Here is a 21,071-nt window from a genome sequence, read left to right as displayed (position 1 = left end):
TGTCAGACTTTTCAGATTGATGCACTCTGTTTTGTGAGTTGGGGCCATATATCCTTATTGTTTTTTAAGAAAGCTTTCCATTTTCATTTATTCCTCCCCTCTTTCCTTTGTGTGCCTCCCACTGTATAGGTCCTCTGAACTAATACCATAAGTGACAACCAGTGGTGGTAATGAGGCTGCAGACTTCTTTATAATTGAACCCTGTCAACGCTGTCCATTAAGTCTGCAGTGTGTGTGCTGGCTCATTAAACCAAGCCACTATAATTTCTTCTCTCTGTGGTTTTCTCCCCCCTTCCACAACATGGCATTTGTTCAAATAGTCAGTCCCTTATTTTATATGCCGAGGTTCAGGAACGAGTTGCTAAGTGCTGCTGTAGTTATCTGCTTGGCTGGTGACACACTACAGGCCCGCCAGCTGTAGGCCGGAGGACCAGGTCAGGGTTGGAGAGTGTTGCTGATTATGTACCTAAAACAGAGACGCAGTTCTGCTAAAACTATAGATTCCATCCATTCAGATTTCACACATCTTGAATGCCTAATGCCAGTGTGCATATGAATAGTTGTATGTAGACATAATTTAAAAAAAAATCAGGGAGTATAGTGCACTGAACTGGGAGTCAGGAGACCTGGGTCCAATTAATTCCCTGGTTGTCTTCTGACCTGCTGTGTAACGTTGGACAAATCACTTTACCAGTCTGTGAATTTGTTTCTCCTCCCATCATCTGTCTGTTCTGTCTATTTACACGACAAGAAATTTGGGCAGGGATTTTTTCATTTACATTGTGTTTGTACAGAGTCTGGCGCAATGGGATTCCTCTCTCAGTGCATCTAGGCATGGCTGTCATTCAAATAACTTAAAGCAAAAATAAATCTGAATGATTTAAATTGGAGAAGGAAAAAATATTGATTAAAAATATCCCGTCCGTCTCTCTGCCAATGCAAGATTTTCTTCATCAGTACATATTCTATTGCTTTTATTCTAATGTGTAGTATAAACACTCCCAAGCAAAAGAGTTTTGTTCCCGTTACCTTGAGAGATTATTTGACAGTCACTCTCAGGAAGATTTTTTGCATATTCAGAGTAAGTATTTCCTCTTACTTTCATCTCATGGATCCTAGTTAAATTCTGCCCCCCTTTTTAAAGTTATCATAGGTAATTGGTTCACCTCCTATTTTACTATGACACAGTATCAGTGGATGTCAAATACTACCTGGTCTCCAGAGAGGCACCTTTGAAAAATTTAGGATTTTAGACCTTAAACCTAAATATACAGAGAGATTTCCTGGACCTAGAATGAATAGAGCAGCCTTGTCCTTGTATGTAGAAAGCAGTAGTGCTTGGAGCACAGGCCTGGGAGTTGAAGACTCCAGGGTTCTGGTCTCAACTATGAGACCGATGGCTGAGTCATTTCACCCTCAGCATGGATGGGCATCAACTCTATTGATCTACCCTTCTATGGGTTTTATATAGCCCCCATCACTGGACCTCACAATCCTTAATGTCTTTATGTGCCCAACAGCCCGGGAGGTTGGGCAGTAGCATTATCACCGTTTTACAGATAAGAAACAGACACAGAGAGGCTAAGTGATTTGCCCAAGTCACAGAAGAAGTCTGTGGTGGAGCAGGAGTTGAACACAGGTCTACCACAGATCAGGCTAGCACTCTAACCATGGGACAATTCTTCCTTTCATCCTTTTTTGTGCTCTGTTTCCCACACTGCTTTGGAAGAGAGAGAAGGAGCTGGAGTAATTGAAAAGCCCAATAATACATAGCTCTTATATAGCGTTTTTCATCAGTAGTTCTCATAGGCTTTACAAAGAAGGTCCTATCATTATCCCCATTTTACAAATGAGGAAATCGAGGCAAAGACGGGCGGTGACTTGTCCAAGGTCACCCACCCAGTCAGTGCCTGAGCTGGGAATAGATCCCAAGTTTCCTGAGTCCAAGTCCAGTGCTCAGAGTGATAGAATTGAAGTTCCAGGGGTTTTTATTATGTGTTTTATGACTTCACCCATTCGTGAAGAAGAGCAAAAAGTGTCTGCCTGTTTGATAGGCTTAGGGTCTGTGTGTTGACTTGTTTTTTTTCATCTGAAGCTATGGTTGGCGGAAGAAGCTTATATTTTTCTTCATCGGGAATCTACGGCTATTTTTTGTTGCCGTAAGGTGCTTTTTATTTCTATAATATACAGACACCTAGACACCTCGCCTTAATACTATGACACTAATATTTTGATTTAAAAAACAGCTCCTAAATCAGCAATATTGTGCCTGGAAATTATTTTCACTCTTTTCCTGAGACTTTTCAGACTGTAATGTCTTTTTCTACAGTGTCTGATAATGCAGTGTGCAATATTTCTTCATAATATCAGAAAGAAGCATTAAAATGTAAAATTAGAATAACTGAGTGCAATACAGTAAAGCTCATTGCAATAGGTTAATAGACAGCATCTGTGCAGGTTCTGCAAAAAAAGGTTATGTTCACTTCCAATAAATGTGTACAACTTGTGTCTGTTGATGGACATATGCACTAGAACCTCAGGAATAATACACAGCTCTTAGAATTTTCTTTAGGATAGAAACATCTTACAAACCCACAAACCTGGACCTTGATTTTCAGTAACCTGGAACGTTCTATCCTATTCCCTCCTCCCCCCATCTCCCCTACTTGAAGATAAGGAAGGGAAAGCTTCATGGGAGTTTTTAAAAACGGAGAAGCTGCTTCTTTAAGGTAACATTCTGCTCCTTTCCAGCATCAAAATACAGTTGCCTGTGGAAGCTCCAGAGTAACAACCTCAAGGTGCAGCCATGGCACAGCTTTAAAACTGACAAGTGGAAGCTTTGGTTTGTGTTCTTCTGACAGCCTGGGTCCTTCAGATGCTCCTTTTACAGTGGTAAGCAGGAAAACCATAATTGTGTGTGTATGGGTATACATGATTGTGTGGCTGATATAGTGCCATTCAGAGGAAAATAATACAGTTAAAAGGTCTAAACATCTACCAAATGTACTGGCAAATACTGGCTGCCTAATAGAGGTGGGTTTTTTTTATGACGGGTCAAACATAACTATTTTGGAAAGCTGGGGATAGTTTAAAGTGGTCTCTTAAGATGGTGGGTTGCCTGTGAGGGAGTGATCCATAGTGCAAGTTTCAATGTGTGTGTTATCTATTACCTGTGCTTCTGTGTTTCAAGGGACACTAAGCTGAGGTTCTTATTTTGTCGATATGTGATGTGAGGGAATCATAAGGTTTCAGTCAAGCTGTGTTTTAACTCCAGATCTCATTCTGCTTCTTGTTTTACACACACACACACACACACACACACACACACACACACACACACACACACACACACACACACCTTTTTAATATGGCCTGCACGGAAGAAGTGTGAAAACTACAGTATTGCCAGTCCCAAGCACTCAAAAACCATGAGTCAGGCCCCCAGAAATCATAGAATCATAGAATATCAGGGTTGGAAGGGACCTCAGCAGGTCATCTAGTCCAACCCCCTGCTCAAAAGCAGGACCCATACCCAATTAAATCATCCCAGCCAGGGCTTTGTCAAGCCTGACCTTAAAAACTTCTAAGGAAGGAGATTCCACCTCCTCCCTAGGCAACGCATTCCAGTGTTTCACCACCCTCCTAGTGAAAAAGTTTTTCCTAGTATCCAACCTAAACCTCCCCCACTGCAACTTGAGACCATTTCTCCTTGTCCTGTCCTCTTCCACCACTGAGAATAGTCTAGAACCATCCTCTCTGGAACTACCTCTCAGGTAGTTGAAAGCAGCTATCAAATCCCCCCTCATTCTTCTCTTCTGCAGACTAAACAATCCCACTTCCCTCAGCCTCTCCTCAGAAGTCATGTGTTCCAGACCCCTAATCATTTTTGTTGCCCTTCGCTGGACTCTCTCCAGTTCATCCACATCCTTCTTGTAGTGTGGGGCCCAAAACTGGACACAGTACTCCAGATGAGGCCTCACCAATGTCGAATAGAGGGGGACGATCACATCCCTCGATCTGCTCGCTATGCCCCTACTTATACATCCCAAAATGCCATTGGCCTTCTTGGCAACAAGGGCACACTGCTGGCTCATATCCAGCTTCTCGTCCACTGTCACCCCTAGGTCCTTTTCCGCAGAACTGCTGCCTAGCCATTTGGTCCCTAGTCTGTAGCTGTGCATTGGGTTCTTCCGTCCTAAGTGCAGGACCCTGCACTTATCCTTATTGAACCTCATCAGATTTCTTTTGGCCCAATCCTCCAATTTGTCTAGGTCCCTCTGTATCCTATCCCTGCCCTCCAGCGTATCTACCACTCCTCCCAGTTTAGTATCATCCGCAAATTTGCTGAGAGTGCAATCCACACCATCCTCCAGATCATTTATGAAGATATTGAACAAAACCGACCCCAGGACCGACCCCTGGGGCACTCCACTTGACACCGGCTGCCAACTAGACATGGAGCCATTGATCACTACCCGTTGAGCCCGACAATCTAGCCAACTTTCTACCCACCTTATAGTGCATTCATCCAGCCCATACTTCCTTAACTTGCCGACAAGAATACTGTGGGAGACCGTGTCAAAAGCTTTGCTAAAGTCAAGAAACAATACATCCACTGCTTTCCCTTCATCCACAGAACCAGTAATCTCATCATAGAAGGTGATTAGATTAGTCAGGCATGACCTTCCCTTGGTGAATCCATGCTGACTGTTCCTGATCACTTTCCTCTCATGTAAGTGCTTCAGGATTGATTCTTTGAGGACCTGATCCATGATTTTTCCGGGGACTGAAGTGAGGCTTACTGGCCTGTAGTTCCCAGGATCCTCCTTCTTCCCTTTTTTAAAGATTGGCACTACATTAGCCTTTTTCCAGTCATCCAGGACTTCCCCCGTTCGCCACGAGTTTTCAAAGATAATGGCCAATGGCTCTGCAATCACAGCTGCCAGTTCCTTTAGTACTCTCGGATGCAACTCATCCGGCCCCATGGACTTGTGCACGTCCAGTTTTTCTAAATAGTCCCTAACCACCTCTTTCTCCACAGAGGGCTGGCCATCTATTCCCCATGTTGTGATGCCCAGCACAGCAGTCTGGGAGCTGACCTTGTTCGTGAAGACAGAGGCAAAAAAAGCATTGAGTACATTAGCTTTTTCCACATTCTCCGTCACTAGGTTGCCTCCCTCATTCATTAAGGGGCCCACACTTTCCTTGGCTTTCTTCTTGTTGCCAACATACCTGAAGAAACCCTTCTTGTTACTCTTAACATCTCTTGCTAGCTGCAGCTCCAGGTGCGATTTGGCCCTCCTAATTTCATTCCTACATGCCCGAGCAATATTTTTATACTCTTCCCTGGTCATATGTCCAACCTTCCACTTCTTGTAAGCTTCTTTTTTATGCTTAAGATCTGCTAGGATTTCACCGTTAAGCCAAGCTGGTCGCCTGCCATACTTACTATTCTTTCGACACATCGGGATGGTTTGTCCCTGTAACCTCAACAGGGATTCCTTGAAATACAGCCAGCTCTCCTGGACTCCTTTCCCCTTCATGTTAGTCCCCCAGGGGATCCTACCCATCCGTTCCCTGAGGGAGTCGAAGTCTGCTTTCCTGAAGTCCAGGGTCCGTATCCTGCTGCTTACCTTTCTTCCCTGTGTCAGGATCCTGAACTCAACCAACTCATGGTCACTGCCTCCCAGATTCCCATCCACTTTTGCTTCCCCTACTAATTCTTCCCGGTTTGTGAGCAGCAGGTCAAGAAAAGCTCCCCCCCTAGTTGGCTCCTCTAGCACTTTCACCAGGAAATTGTCCCCTACGCTTTCCAAAAACTTCCTGGATTGTCTATGCACCGCTGTACTGCTCTCCCAGCAGATATCAGGAAAATTAAAGTCACCCATGAGAACCAGGGCATGCGATCTAGTAGCTTCCGCGAGCTGCCAGAAGAAAGCCTCATCCACCTCATCCCCCTGGTCCGGTGGTCTATAGCAGACTCCCACCACTACATCACTCCTGTTGCTCACACTTCTAAACTTAATCCAGAGACACTCAGGTTTTTCTGCAGTTTCGTACCGGAGCTCTGAGCAGTCATACTGCTCCCTTACATACAGTGCTACTCCCCCACCTTTTCTGCCCTGCCTGTCCTTCCTGAACAGTTTATAACCATCCATGACAGTACTCCAGTCATGTGAGTTATCCCACCAAGTCTCTGTTATTCCAATCACGTCATAATTCCTTGACGTCACCAGGACCTCCAGTTCTCCCTGCTTGTTTCCAAGGCTTTGTGCATTCGTATATAAGCACTTGAGATAACCTGCTGATCGCCCCTCATTCTCAGTATGAGGCAGGAGCCCTCCCCTCACAGACATTCCTGCCTGTGCTTCCTCTCGGTATCCCGCTTTCCCACTTACCTGAGGGCTTTGGTCTCCTTCCCCCGGTGAACCTAGTTTAAAGCCCTCCTCACTAGGTTAGCCAGCCTGCTCGCAAAGATGCTCTTCCCTCTCTTCGTAAGGTGGAGCCCGTCTCTGCCCAGCACTCCTCCTTCATGGAAGACCATCCCATGGTCAAAGAATCCAAAGCCTTCTCTCCGACACCACCTGCGTAGCCATTCATTGACTTCCGCTATTCGACGGTCCCTACCCAGGCCTTTTCCTTCCACGGGGAGGATGGACGAGAACACCGCCTGCGCCTCAAACTCCTTTATCCTTCTTCCCAGAGCCACGTAGTCCGCAGTGATCCGCTCAAGGTCATTCTTGGCAGTATCATTGGTGCCCACGTGGAGAAGCAGGAAGAGGTAGCGATCTGAGGGCTTGATGAGTCTCGGCAGTCTCTCCGTCACATTGCGAATCTTAGCCCCTGGCAAGCAGCAGACTTCTCGGTTTTCCCGGGAGATTGGGTTAAAAATCATCATGAGACATTTAAAAAAATAATACATTTGGGGTTCTTCATATTTGTCTTGTGGTGTTTGAGCCTCAAGAACATACTTTGGTCACGGTTTTTGAGGGTTTTTTTTCCACAGTCGCAAGGGCCTCCTTTTTTAAATGAAAGCTGAGAATTTCATGTAATTATAGAGTTGAGGAAGTTTAAAGAGAGACACTGAATATCATGAAACCTGCGATAAAATCCCAAGGGTGGGCAATACTGAAACTAACTCCTGGATCCAATCATTTATACGACTCCGCCCACTGACGTCCATTTTACCTTGGTCCTAAAAGTCTGAGGAAACCCTTTTTTCCACTCTGGAGTAATTTAGGTCTGGATTTCTTCAGTAATTTGACTCCGTAGATTCAAGCAGAAAACTTTATGAGGCAGTTCCTCTCATCCGGCCAAAGCGTGCGCATCGCAAGATTTGTGAGTTGGGACAAAGGTAACTTTCACCCGCTTTTTTCAGTCCCCAAACCCTGGGGCCAGTGAGCTCTGGTTGGGGCGAGAGGCTGCTATAACTAATACCAGCTGCCCACTGTCCCCAAATAGCTACGCTAGTGGCCAGGAAACTTTGGCATGTAGTTGTGCCCTGGCCACACCCAATTCTTCATAACATACTCCCAGAACTGCTGGTGGGGTGGGATAGTGGGACAGGAGCCATTGTATCCACTCTAAACCACCTGAGGAATCCCCTCCTTCCATCCCCCCGCCCCAGTGTTAGGGGGAATCCTCAAGAGACTGGTTAATTTGGTTTTAGTGTTACTAAATCACACAGAGCAGCCAGATACAGTGTTACCATACCATACTACTGAAAGATGGCAACCAAATAGGAGTGGCAACTATAGTCCTGGAAAGAGCTGGAGGCAAACTGACAGCGCTTCAAAACAGGTCAAGTTCGTCTATTAAAAGCCCATTTTGTAATGTAGATGTTATTTTTAATGCAGTTTCAGATGTAAGCCTGTGGGCTCATTCAGATATATTCAGAATTTTAGGAAAGATCATCTGTCTGGATGTAACCCTGAAATACTGCCCTTTTGTCTATCAGAACTTGTGTGTGTTAGGTTTTTACTTTCCCTTCTGGAGAAACAACAGTAAAAAAAACCCTGAAGTTATACCTTGTGCTTGGAAAAGCTACTCACCGTGAATACTTTCCTTTTCTTGCTCCCTAGTTTAGAACAACGGAATGCTGGAAATACTTGATTTGTTTTGCTCTCTCGTCTAGTTTACCATACTCCAAAGAGTGATGATTTCATTTATTGTTAGGCATGTAGTACAGCTTTGAAGCCTCATAAACTTTAGGTCCTTTTATGATCTTTGTTAAACTCTCTTTAAAATATACAAATACAATAAAATTATATGGGGAGTTATTTTGAACATATAATCTACTTCAGGTTAAACTTTCCAGAGATTTTTTCCATGGTGGAATTCACATTAAGGATTTTTAATTTTTTTATTAACATAGAAAACTAAAAACCTGCTGTGTTTGTGAATATATATGTGTGCTGTTTCTTTTTAAAAGTGCAGTAAGTCAGGAAGATGGGGAAGGCTGTAGGTGGAAGCTCTGCAGTGAAGCAGAGAGACAGTGGTTTTAGAGAAAATATGATTTTCCATATTCTAATAAAGTTAGAAGAAAGTAACTCTGTGATTCTTTATTATACTCACATGACTGTGTTGTATATAGTGCATCATGTTCAAAAATACACACTGGTCTCTATCACTCTCCCATTTTCTCCCATGGAAAAATACCCTGAAATTTAAGTTAAAACTTCAATCAGCATGGAGTCTGAGAATCTGTGGGGAAATCAGGATCCATTTCCATGCATCTTGGAACCTCCAAATGAACGGGCACCCCTACTCAGCTGCTTCTCTGTCCCTCTCTGACTTGGCAGCATGGCTCATAAAGGGCCTGTTTTCCTTGCAGAGTTCACTCAAGTTACAACTTGAGAGTTGTCCCTAACTAATTCTAGCTAAGCTAACTCGAGAGGCATTAACTTGTGTTCTCTACACCTGAGTTAACTCTGTACTGAAGACACAGACTCAGTTACAAGCTGTGCTGCCCAAGACTATCTATCCTCTTTCTCTCAGGGGTCAAAGTCATGGAGGGACAGGTAATGTTGCAAACAGCTGCATTAAGCTCCCATCCAGATTTCTGGTTTGGAGGGAAGAGTATGCTTTGCAGAGCTGCTTCACCTGTGCTCTATCCCCAAAACCAGACATCTCACCCATTTGTTGGGGGGTAAAAAATCCTGGAAACCCAGCTGCACAGTATGTGCCTGGAAGGTCATCTGTGGGTTCAATGAGAACATGTTTGTCAAGGTTCCTTCCCCACTCTGAACTCTAGGGTGCAGATGTGGCAACTTGCATGAAAAAACCCCCTAAGCTTATTTTTACCAGCTTAGGTTAAAACTTCCCCAAGGTACAAACTATTTTACCTTTTGCCCTTGGACTTTATTGCTGCCACCACCAAGCATCTAACAAATATATAACAAGGAAAGAGCCCACTTGGAAACGTCTTTCCCCCCAAAATCCTCCCAAACCCTACACCCCCTTTCCTGGAGAAGGCTTGATAAAAATCCTCACCAATTTGCATAGGTGAACACAGACCCAAACCCTTGGATCGTAAGAACAAGGAAAAAGCAATCAAGTTCTTAAAAGAAGAATTTTAATTAAAGAAAAAGAAAAAGAATCACCTCTGTAAAATCAGGATGGTAAATACCTTACAGGGTAATCAGATTAAAAAAAATAGAGAATCCCTCTAGGCAAAAAAACAGGAATATACATTCCATTCAGCACAACTTATTTTATCAGCCATTTAAATAAAACAGAATCTAACGCATATCTAACTAGATTGCTTATTAGCCCTTTACAGGAGTTCTGACCTGCATTCCTGCTCTGGTCCCAGCAAAGAAAAAACACACAGACAGAGAGAACCCTTTGTTTTCCACCACCTCCAGCTTTGAAAGTATCTTGTCTCCTCATTGGTCATTTCGGTCAGGTGCCAGCGAGGTTATCTTTAGCTTCTTAACCCTTTACAGGTGAAAGGGTTTCTTCCTCTGGCCAGGAGGGATTTAAAGGTGGTTAGCCTTCCCTTTATATTTATTGTTGCACCGGTTTTTCTTCTATTCTATGAGGGTAGGGCTTTCCCCTACTCAGTTGCCTTTCTTTGCACCATGCATGAGGCCCCAATGGGTTGGAAAACTTCCAAGTAGAGCTCATTAACTGGGACTTGTCTTTCACTACTTAATGGAAAATCGTGGGTGTCTCTCTGGTCACTAGATGGAGGAGTGCGTTACAGCTGAGTTTTGCTGCCGTTAGCTTTCTGATAAAAGGCTTTTATGGGTGATCTTTAGTCATTCACCCTGGACAGTTCATCAGGTAATCGTTTTGAATGCATTGTTTGACTGATGAGAGAGGCATTCCACAGACAATTTTAAGGCACTATTCACCAGAAGATCAAGCCACTCCAGTGCTGAAGTTACCTGGGAGCGATTTTATTGCGTTGAGAAATGTGACTGCAATTGCCAAGATGTGTGTACATCACACAAACCTGATTTTTGTTAGTTCTGGGTACAAATGGCATAATAAAAGTGTCTGGCATCAGGCACAATGAAACTTCCACAAAGTGTTTTGAATACCGTGAAGTACACATGCATGTTTCCTAGGAGAGCTTTCCTTTACATTTGGATGAATTAGCTGCAGAACTGTGGGGCAAATATAAATAACTAGGTAGTGCAGGTGGTGTATTAAGGTTGTCCCATTTAAGACCTTTTCCGTTATAAGACCCTATTTTCAAATCATAGACTTCAAGGCCAGAAGGGACCATCATGCTCCGCTATTCTGACCTCCTGCACATCACAGGCCACAGAACCTCACCTACCCATTCCTATAATAGACCCATAACTCTGTCTGAGTTACCTGAAGTCCTCAAATCATGATTTAGAGACTTCAAGTGACAGGGAATCCACCAAAAAGAAAAGGAGTACTTGTGGCACCTTAGAGACTAACCAATTTATTTGAGCATGAGCTTTCGTGAGCTACAGCTCACTTCATCAGATGTGAGGGGGGAGGGATAGCTCAGTGGTTTGAGCATTGGCCTACTAAACCCAGGGTTGTGAGTTCAATCCTTGAGGGGGCCATTTAGGGATCTGGGGCAAAAATTGGGGATTGGCCCTGCTTTGAGCAGGGGGTTGGACTAGATGACCTCCTGAGGTCCCTTCCAACCCTGAGATTCTATGATTCTATGATTTCTATGTATACCGTGGAAACTACAGCAGACTTTATATACACACAGAGAATATGAAACAATACCTCCTCCCACCCCACTGTCCTGCTGGTAATAGCTTATCTAAAGTGATCAACAGGTGGGCCATTTCCAGCACAAATCCAGGTTTTCTCACCCTCCACCCCCCCCACACAAATTCACTCTCCTGCTGGTGCTAGCCCATCCAAAGTGACAACTCTTTACATAATCAAGTCGGGCTATTTCCTGCATAGATCCAGGTTTTCTCACATCCCCCCCACCCCCATACACACACAAACTCACTCTCCTGCTGGTAATAGCTCATCTAAACTGACCACTCTCCAAGTTTAAATCCAAGTTAAACCAGAACATCTGGGGGGGGGGTAGGAAAAAACAAGAGGAAACAGGCTACCTTGCATAATGACTTAGCCACTCCCAGTCTCTATTTAAGCCTAAATTAATAGTATCCAATTTGCAAATGAATTCCAATTCAGCAGTTTCTCGCTGGAGTCTGGATTTGAAGTTTTTTTGTTTTAAGATAGCGACCTTCATGTCTGTGATTGCGTGACCAGAGAGATTGAAGTGTTCTCCAACTGGTTTATGAATGTTATAATTCTTGACATCTGATTTGTGTCCATTTATTCTTTTACGTAGAGACTGTCCAGTTTGACCAATGTACATGGCAGAGGGGCATTGCTGGCACATGATGGCATATATCACATTGGTGGATGTGCAGGTGAACGAGCCTCTGATAGTGTGGCTGATGTTATTAGGCCCTGTGATGGTGTCCCCTGAATAGATAGGTGGGCACAATTGGCAACGGGCTTTGTTGCAAGGATAAGTTCCTGGGTTAGTGGTTCTGTTGTGTGGTATGTGGTTGTTGGTGAGTATTTGCTTCAGGTTGCGGGGCTGTCTGTAGGCAAGGACTGGCCTGTCTCCCAAGACTTGTGAGAGTGTTGGGTCATCCTTTAGGATAGGTTGTAGATCCTTAATAATGCATTGGAGGGGTTTTAGTTGGGGGCTGAAGGTGACCGCTAGTGGCGTTCTGTTATTTTCTTTGTTAGGCCTGTCCTGTAGTAGGTAACTTCTGGGAACTCTTCTGGCTCTATCAATCTGTTTCTTTACTTCTGCAGGTGGGTACTGTAGTTGTAAGAAAGCTTGACAGAGATCTTGTAGGTGTTTGTCTCTGTCTGAGGGGTTGGAGCAAATGCGGTTGTATCGCAGAGCTTGGCTGTAGACGATGGATCGTGTGGTATGGTCAGGGTGAAAGCTGGAGGCATGCAGGTAGGAATAGCGGTCAGTAGGTTTCCGGTATAGGGTGGTGTTTATGTGGCCATTGTTTATTAGCACTGTAGTGTCCAGGAAGTGGATCTCTTGTGTGGACTGGACCAGGCTGAGGTTGGTGGTGGGATGGAAATTGTTGAAATCATGGTGGAATTCCTCAAGGGCTTCTTTTCCATGGGTCCAGATGATGAAGATGTCATCAATATAGCGCAAGTAGAGTAGGGGCTTTAGGGGACGAGAGCTGAGGAAGCGTTGTTCTAAATCCGCCATAAAAATGTTGGCATACTGTGGGGCCATGCGGGTACCCATAGCAGTGCCGCTGATCTGAAGGTATACATTGTCCCCAAATGTGAAATAGTTATGGGTAAGGACAAAGTCACAAAGTTCAGCCACCAGGTTAGCCGTGACATTATCGGGGATAGTGTTCTTGACGGCTTGTAGTCCATCTTTGTGTGGAATGTTGGTGTAGAGGGCTTCTACATCCATAGTAGCCAGGATGGTGTTATCAGGAAGATCACCGATGGATTGAAGTTTCCTCAGGAAGTCAGTGGTGTCTCGAAGGTAGCTGGGAGTGCTGGTAGCGTAGGGCCTGAGGAGGGAGTCTACATAGCCAGACAATCCTGCTGTCAGGGTGCCAATGCCTGAGATGATGGGGCGCCCAGGATTTCCAGGTTTATGGATCTTGGGTAGTAGATAGAATATCCCAGGTCGGGGTTCCAGGGGTGTGTCTGTGCTGATTTGATCTTGTGCTTTTTCAGGAAGTTTCTTGAGCAAATGCTGTAGTTGCTTTTGGTAACTCTCAGTGGGATCATAGGGTAATGGCTTGTAGAAACTCGTGTTGGAGAGCTGCCGAGCAGCCTCTTGTTCATATTCCGACCTATTCATGATGACAACAGCACCTCCTTTGTCAGCCTTTTTGATTATGATGTCAGAGTTGTTTCTGAGGCTGTGGATGGCATTGCGTTCCGCATGGCTGAGGTTATGGGGCAAGTGATGCTGCTTTTCCACAATTTCAGCCCGTGCACGTCGGCGGAAGCACTCTATGTAGAAGTCCAGTCTGCTGTTTCGACCTTCAGGAGGAGTCCATCTAGAATCCCTCTTTCTGTAGTGTTGGCAGGGAGACCTCTGTGGATTAGTATGTTGTTCAGAGGTATTTTGGAAATATTCCTTGAGACGGAGATGTCAAAAATAGGATTCTAGGTCAAATCAGCAAGTGACCCATGTCCCATGCTGCAGAGGAAGACAAACAAACAAACAAAAAACCCAGGGTCTCTGCCAATCTGACCTGGGGGAAAATTCCTTTCCAACCCCAAATATGGTGATCAATAAGATCATGACTGTGTCAGCAAGACCCACTATCCAGACACCTAGGAAATAATTCATTGTAGTAACTCAGTCTTCCCCATTTAGTGTGCCATCTCTGGCTATTGGAGATATTTGTTACTAGTAGTCACAGATCGGCCATGTGCCATTGTAGGTAATCTCATCATATCATCCCCTCCATAAATTTTCAAGCTCAGTCTTGAAATCAGTTAAGTTTTTTCCCCCACTGCTCCCATTGGAAGGCTGTTCCAGAACTTTACGCTTCTGATAGTTAGAAACCTTCTCCTAATTTGAAGCCTAAACTTATTGATGGCCAGTGTATATCCATTTGTTCTTGTGCCAACACTGGCCATTAACTTAAATAGCTCTTCTTCCTCTCAGGTGCTTATCCCTCTGACTTATTTATAGAGAGAAATCTCCCCTCAGACTTCATTTGGTTAGCCTAAACAAGCCACAGTCCTTAAGTCTCCTCTCATAAGATAGATTCTCCATTTGTCTGAGCATCCAAATAGCCCTTCTTTGCACCTGTTCCAGTCTGAATTCATCTTTCTTAAACATGGGAGACAAGAATTGCACACAGTATTCCAGATGAGGTCTTACCAGTGCCCTGTATAATGGTAATAACACTTCCCTATCTCTACGGGAAATATCTCTCCTGATGCATCCTAGGATTGCATTAGCCTTTTTCACAGCTGCATCACATTGGTGACTCATAGTTGTCCTCTGATTGACCAATACAGCCAGGACTTTCTCTTCCAACTGATATGTTCCCAGCTTATAGCTAAAATTCTTGTTGTTGTTGGTCCCTTAGTCCATGAGTTTGCGTTTTGCACTATTCAATTTAATCCCATTTCTAGTACTTCAGTTTTCAAGGTCATTCAAATCTTCTTGAATAATGTTCAATCCTTTGTATTGGCAATACCTCCCAACTTTGTGTATTTTATCCCAATTACTGTTTACCTCTATGTCCTTAACTACTTTCTCTTTCAAAATTAGTTCCAAGACCTTGCATACAACTGAGGGCAAACTAATGGGCCTGTAGTTTCTTGGATCACTTTTTTTCTTCCTTTCTTAAAGATAAGTACTATATTAGCAATTCTCCAGTCACAGATGCATTCATTAAAAATCCTTGCTATTGGGTTTGCAATTTTATGTCCCAGTTCCTTTTATATTCTTGGATGGAGATTATCTGGGACCTTCAATTTTGTCCCATTAAGATGTTTAAGTTTAACTTCCACCTTGGCTATGATAACTTCCAAATCCTCATTTCCATTAGCAACCCTGCAACTACACATAAGCTCTTCATTGCCTTTGTTAAAAACTGAGGCAAATAATTTGTTTAGGTGCCTAGATTATCTTTAATCTCCACCCCATCCTCAGTTCTTAGCAGTCCCACTTCTTTCCCTGTTTTATTTTTATTTATATGGCCATATACTTAAAACTTGCTTAAAACTTTGCCAAACTTTAGCTGTTTGGGTTGAAATTTTCCATGCTGGATGTGTGTGTCAGACTGGTGGGTTTTGGTTTTTTTGATGAAATTTTTAGCAAAAATTGTTTGGCCATTTGCCAGAAATTAGGTTAGGGGAAATATTGTTTTGTCTATATTAAAATCTTACAACTACCTCATTCAGAAGCTCTAGCGCCTCCTTGTTTTAGATCAGGTATTTGAAATTGGAAAGGGGGGTTGTCTTAGTGTAGAAATTTGCCTTTACTGTTCCTGTGAAAATTCATTCAAATCTGGCCATGATATGATTTTGGTAGGTTTGGGAGCAAATCGATAAACTAAACAGCAATAAGTCACCAGGACTGGATGGTATTCACCCAAGAGTTCTGAAGGAACTCAAATGTGAAATTGCAGAACTACTAGGTGCAGTTAGTTACCTATCATTTAAATCAGCTTCCGTACCAAATGACTGGAGGATAGCTAATGTGACGCTAATTTTTTAAAAGGGCTCCAGAGGTGATCCCATCAATTACAGGATGGTAAGCCTGACTTCAGTACCAGGCAAACTGGTTGAAACTGTAATAGAGAAAAAAATTGTCAGACATATAGACAAACATAATTTGTTGGGGGGAAAGTCAACATTGTTTTTGTAAAAGGAAATCATGTCCCACCAATCTGCGAGAATTCTTTGAGGGGGTCAACAAGCATGTGGACATTGGGGATCTACTGGATATAGTGTACTTAGATTTTCAGAAAGCCTTTGACAAGGTCCCCCACCAAAGGCTCTAAAGCAAAGTAAACTGTCATGGAACAAGAAGAAAGGTCCCCTCATGAATCAGTAACCGGTTAAAAGATAGGTAACAAAGGGTAGAAATAAATGGTCAGTTTTCAGAATGGAGGGAGGAAAATAGTGGTATCCCCCAGAGGTACGTATGGGGACCAGCACTGTTCAACATATTCATAAATGATCTGGGAAATGAGGTGGCAAAATTTGCAGGTAATACAAAACTACTCGAGATAGTTAAGTCCCAAGCAGACTGCGAAGAGCTACAAAAGGATCTCACAAAATTGGGTGACTGGGCAACAAAATGGCAGATTAAAATCAAAGCTGATAAATGCAAAGTAATGCACACTGCAAACATAATGCAAACTATGCATATAAAATGTTGGGGTCTAAATTAGCGGTTAGCACTCAAGAAAGAGATCCTGGAGTCATTGTGGATAGTTCTCTGAAAACAGCCAATCAATGTGCAGCAGCAGTCAAAAAAGCGAACAGAATGTTGGGAACCATTAAGAATGGGATAGATGATAAGACAGAAAATATCATATTACCTCTATATAAATCCATGGTATGCCCACATCTTGAATACTGTGTTCAGATGTAGTTACTCCATGTCAAAAATATATATTGGAATTGGAAAAGATTCAGAAAAGGGAAACAAAAATGTTTAGGGGCATGGAACATACCTGAGGAGAAAGAAATAAGATAGGGACTTTTCAGCTTGGAAAAGAGACAACTAAGGGGAGATATGATAGAGGTCTATAAAATCATGACAGATGTGGAGAAAGTAAAAAAGGAAGTGTTATTTACTCCTTCTCATAACACAAAAACTAGGGGTCACCAAATGCGATTAATAGGCAGCAGGTTTAAAACAAACAAAAGGAAGTATTTCTTCACACAACACACAGTCAACCTGTGGAACTCTTTGCCAGAGGATGTTGTGGAGGCCAAGACTACAACAGGGTTCAAAAAAGAACTAGATGAATTCATGGAGGATAGGTCCATCATTGGCTGTTAGCCAGGATGGGCAGGGATGATGACCCTCACCTCTGTTTGCTAGAAGCTGGGAATGGGCGACAGGGGATGGATCTGTTATGTTCTTATGTTCTCTGAAAACTACGTTCACACATGTTAAGTGGTGCAGCTGGTTGAAACTCAGAATTTCTGTTCTGTAGGAAATTCCAGCATTGTGAAATTTATTTTTGTTTCAGTTTGGAATGAAAACTGTAAATCTTGGAAATTTTAATGTGAAATTAAATATTTGAAAACTTTTTGTTTTGTGTCAATCAAAGTGTTTTGTTGTGGTAAAACTGAAATGTTTAGTTCACATTTTCATTTTTTATTTTATATTAAATTATCACTTTCAGTATAAACTAAACGAAACTTTGGAATGAAAAGCAATTTTGAAATGTAAAATCAAAATGCAGTGCTCTGATAAGGTTGAAATTTTTTAAATTCCAATTACACTTTGTTATAATTTTTTTTAAACAACATTTTGTTGAAATTCACACATTTTTGTGGAAAGTTTTGGTTTCAATTAAATGGCAGTTTTTTGGTGGAATATTGTTTCACTGGAAATTTTTTGACTAGTTCTATTCAGAGGAGACTTCTTAGTTTGTCAGATGAGACACAGAAGAGTGTATCTACACTGAGCCTGTTCCTTCCCAGGTCTGCAGAGCTGAGCTGAATTTTCCCTGCTCCTTCTGGCAGCCAGGGGTCATTGTAGCCCTAGGCACAGGAACTGAGATCAGATTAGGTGCTCTCAATGCTCCCCCTGTTGGAAGTTATAGGGAGTGAGGAGGAGAAGGAGGGAGCAATATGACTGGAATACAGAAAGGCGAGAAACTGGGCCTGGGTGGATGGTAAGGGGAAGACTGGGGTAAGAGGATATGGTGGGAAGACTGAGATTATGCCTGGAGAAGGGCAAACACAGTTGCCATTTTTAAAAAGGGGAACAAAGAGGACCCAAAGAATAATCCCATAGATCTAGAGAAAGAATAGAGTGCCTATAATATTTGTAAAGCAAATTTACTCTCTTGTTTGTGCTAAATGACCTCTGCTTTTACCTATATTTCTTCACTGCATTCACTATCCAAGTAGCTAAAGAGGATAAAATACCAGTTGCTATTAAGTATAGGTAGTTTCCTTGTGCCGAGTTCTCCTTTTCTTGTGGAGAAACCCAAGACGAGGACCAGAAAGCCAGAAAAATCTGCAAGGTTTATTTTCGTTTCCTGTAGCATGTGCCTCCTGGTGAGAGGAGTTTGAGGGTTGGAGGGTGAGGTCTCTCAGCTCTGCAAATCTAAGTGGATTAGAACTTGTGGATAAAGAACTCACTACTTGTGTGGAGTAAGGAGTCATCTGCATGGATGTAGCTTTTCTCAAAGCCCTCTCTTTCTTCCCTAGCAGGATAGCTTTTGTTATAGATATTCTGTTATTTAGGTTCCTCTAAAGGATCTAAAGGAAGTTATAGCTCCCAGCTGAATCAAGTTCTGGCTGGATTTCTTAACCCCCTCCCCCGAAAACTACAGACATAGAACAACTCTGTAATTACCACTTCCCTAGAATTCCACAGAGTCCCATATAGAGGAGGACAGTTCTATAGAGCAGTATCCCTCTTTCCATGCAGGCAGGAGATAATCCATCTACTGAAAGTCAGCACCAGATCCTGGAGTTTGTTTTGCAGAAAGAGAATGGAGAGACCTATAACAACCAGTCCTACAGTTTACTGAAAATAATTTAGAAAAGAAAGACGAAAAAATGTATCGCTAGGAAGAAAAAGAAACTGGGTAGGAGGATGATTCAACACTCTAGATCTCATTAGTATTAAGAGACAGGGTATAATATATGCTACAAATCAGTCACCTAAATTAAATTGCAAATTAGTCTAATAAAATATTGCATGGTAATATGATAAGAACTAAAATACAATATTACAATGTCAGTGGTAGGTTTCAGATCTTTTTTTTTAACATTTGAATTCTAGAAAGGTTTTTAAGGGCAAAACAATGGCTTTGCAATGATTACACACAAATCTTATTCAAGAGAAACGTAAAAGATCTTTTGGAAACAAACCTTCTTGAACTATGCAGTGCTCTGGAATTATTATGCCATAGGCTATTTTTAATTGATACTTCCCAGCATTTTGCAAATGGAGCAAAAAGTGTAATGCTTGGAGGCATGTGCATGAACAACGCAGGGCAAATGTGCGGCAACTGTAGGTCTCCCTTCCCCCTCCCTTCAAACCTGTGAGGCCTTCAAGTTGGAAAATAGCATTTAACTACATTTAGTGGCTAAATAACCCTTTGTTATTTAAAAATGTGAATATATAGGGCTCTGTTTTTCCATTGTTTATATGTGAAGTAGCTCATAATTCCACATAATCTGAACACAGATTTTTCATTTATTCTCTGTTTTAGCATCTGGTACATGTCTCTGGAAGATGGCCCAAATAGGGGTTTGCTTAGTTGTTAAGCATCAGGAGACACATCCCTGTATTTCTTAGGTATCCAAACTTCCACTGAAGGCAGTGGACATTCTGTATATGCAAAGACTGGAAGATTAGGCCTCAAGTTTGATATGTGCCTAGCCTTCCGACAACCACATATTTAAATCACAACAGGACTGACCCAGACTTCTATCTTCCCAGGGCAGATAAACCAGTTCATTGTGTAGTACTTTAATTTCTGTGAGTTTGGGGGCAGAGAGAGGGAAGACTTTCGGTGAGACCTTAGAAACCAACACCCGTCTACTCTGCATGGATGTTAATGGTCCTATGAAGTGCTTCATAAACATATGGTTTTGTGTTAGAGTCCTGAATTTTCTAACTTACTTAAATGGCTCTCATCACCATAGTAACGGAGTGCCTCCTTGGTCAGACAGTTCTTCCCTCACTCCACACTGTTGTTCAGTGTTCCGAAAGCTGCTTTCCTATGGCCATCCATCCAGTCGTCAGTGGTGTAGGCATCTAGACTGCTAAGTGCTTCATGATGAAAGGCTTTAAAAACCATTAAATATGGTTGAAATTGGCCCATGTGGACAAGTTGAACTCATTTTGCCCTCCTGACTCCCTTTTTAACATCTTGAAAAAATTAGGTGTGCAAATTAGTTTCTTCTGGTTACTTGAGCTCTGACTTATGCTGTGAGCACTCGAGGCCCGTACAGCTGAAGTCAGTAAGCAAATTGACCTCAATGGGAGTTTGATCAGTTCTTACTCAGCAGATTGCCAAAGCCCTAATTGAATTTGGTAGCATCACTAGTGCCATGTTTTTACTTAGATTAATGAGTAATATCTCTTTCTTTCCTTTTATTCCAGTGTAAAATAAAATAAATCGGAGAGACCAGAGATTCTTTTGACAGAACATGGAATATGCAAAGGGATGCAGTCAGTTTGATAAGCGACTCTCCTTTTTGAAAATGCTTTACTTACTATTGTTAAACTAAATCCTAAGATTACCATAATTGAAATCAGTTACAGGAACTGAGGTCTAGTTATAGGAAACCAGATGATGAGTCACCCATTGGTTCTATTCCTGGCTCTGCCTCCATCGAGCTGTGTGACCTTGTGGAAGACACTTCACTTTTGTGTAGATAAAACACAGAGATATTTTTTTTCTCTAATTATAATTCTCTATTGTTCTACAGTAATTTTCACCTCTACAGCCCAAAGCCCTTTATAAAGAAAGTTATCACTTACCCCCATTTTTCAGATACCAAAGCTGAGGCACAAACACCTAAAATATGTTTAAAACCCAGAAATCCTGAGGTGGTTTTGCAGGTTTTTTTTAAATCAGTCCTTATACAGGCCAACCCCTGCTACAGTCAAACTGAGTAAAGCTCTCAAGGTTTAGCCATCAGTGTTTAGTTTGCTTCTGTGAGTTAGACACTTAGTGTTACCTGAACTTAATGATTTTGTGTCTTAATTTCCTATTTTTCCTCCCAAAATTGAAAAAAAACATTTCAAACCAGGTTGATTATATTATAGGGCACACTCAGACCCAATAGCATGTTCATTTTATATGGTGATCTTGATATACGATGCTCTTGATTTCATGAGGTGCCACTCCCTAAAAAGACATGAAAATATTGTT

At 42.4% G+C, this 21,071-nt stretch overlaps 1 protein-coding gene across 4 annotated transcripts in view; it reads left to right on the top strand.

Moving 5' to 3' along the window:
* Positions 1–21,071, top strand: part of NAV3 (neuron navigator 3) — a 778,536-nt gene that overhangs the window by 53,878 nt on the left and 703,587 nt on the right. For 2 of the 4 annotated variants that reach the window (XM_048835701.2, XM_048835703.2), the window contains exon 2: positions 2,752–2,892. The exons of the other annotated variants lie outside the window; for them this stretch is intronic. The gene's annotated coding sequence lies outside the window, so the exon portion shown is untranslated. The remainder of the gene's footprint in view (positions 1–2,751; positions 2,893–21,071) is intronic. 4 annotated transcript variants of the gene reach the window in all.

This window comes from Caretta caretta, chromosome 1 (genome assembly GCF_965140235.1).
Source record: "Caretta caretta isolate rCarCar2 chromosome 1, rCarCar1.hap1, whole genome shotgun sequence".
Taxonomy (NCBI): domain Eukaryota; kingdom Metazoa; phylum Chordata; order Testudines; family Cheloniidae; genus Caretta; species Caretta caretta.
Note: the sequence above shows the minus strand (reverse complement) of the source record. Positions and strands in the feature narration are given on the sequence as shown.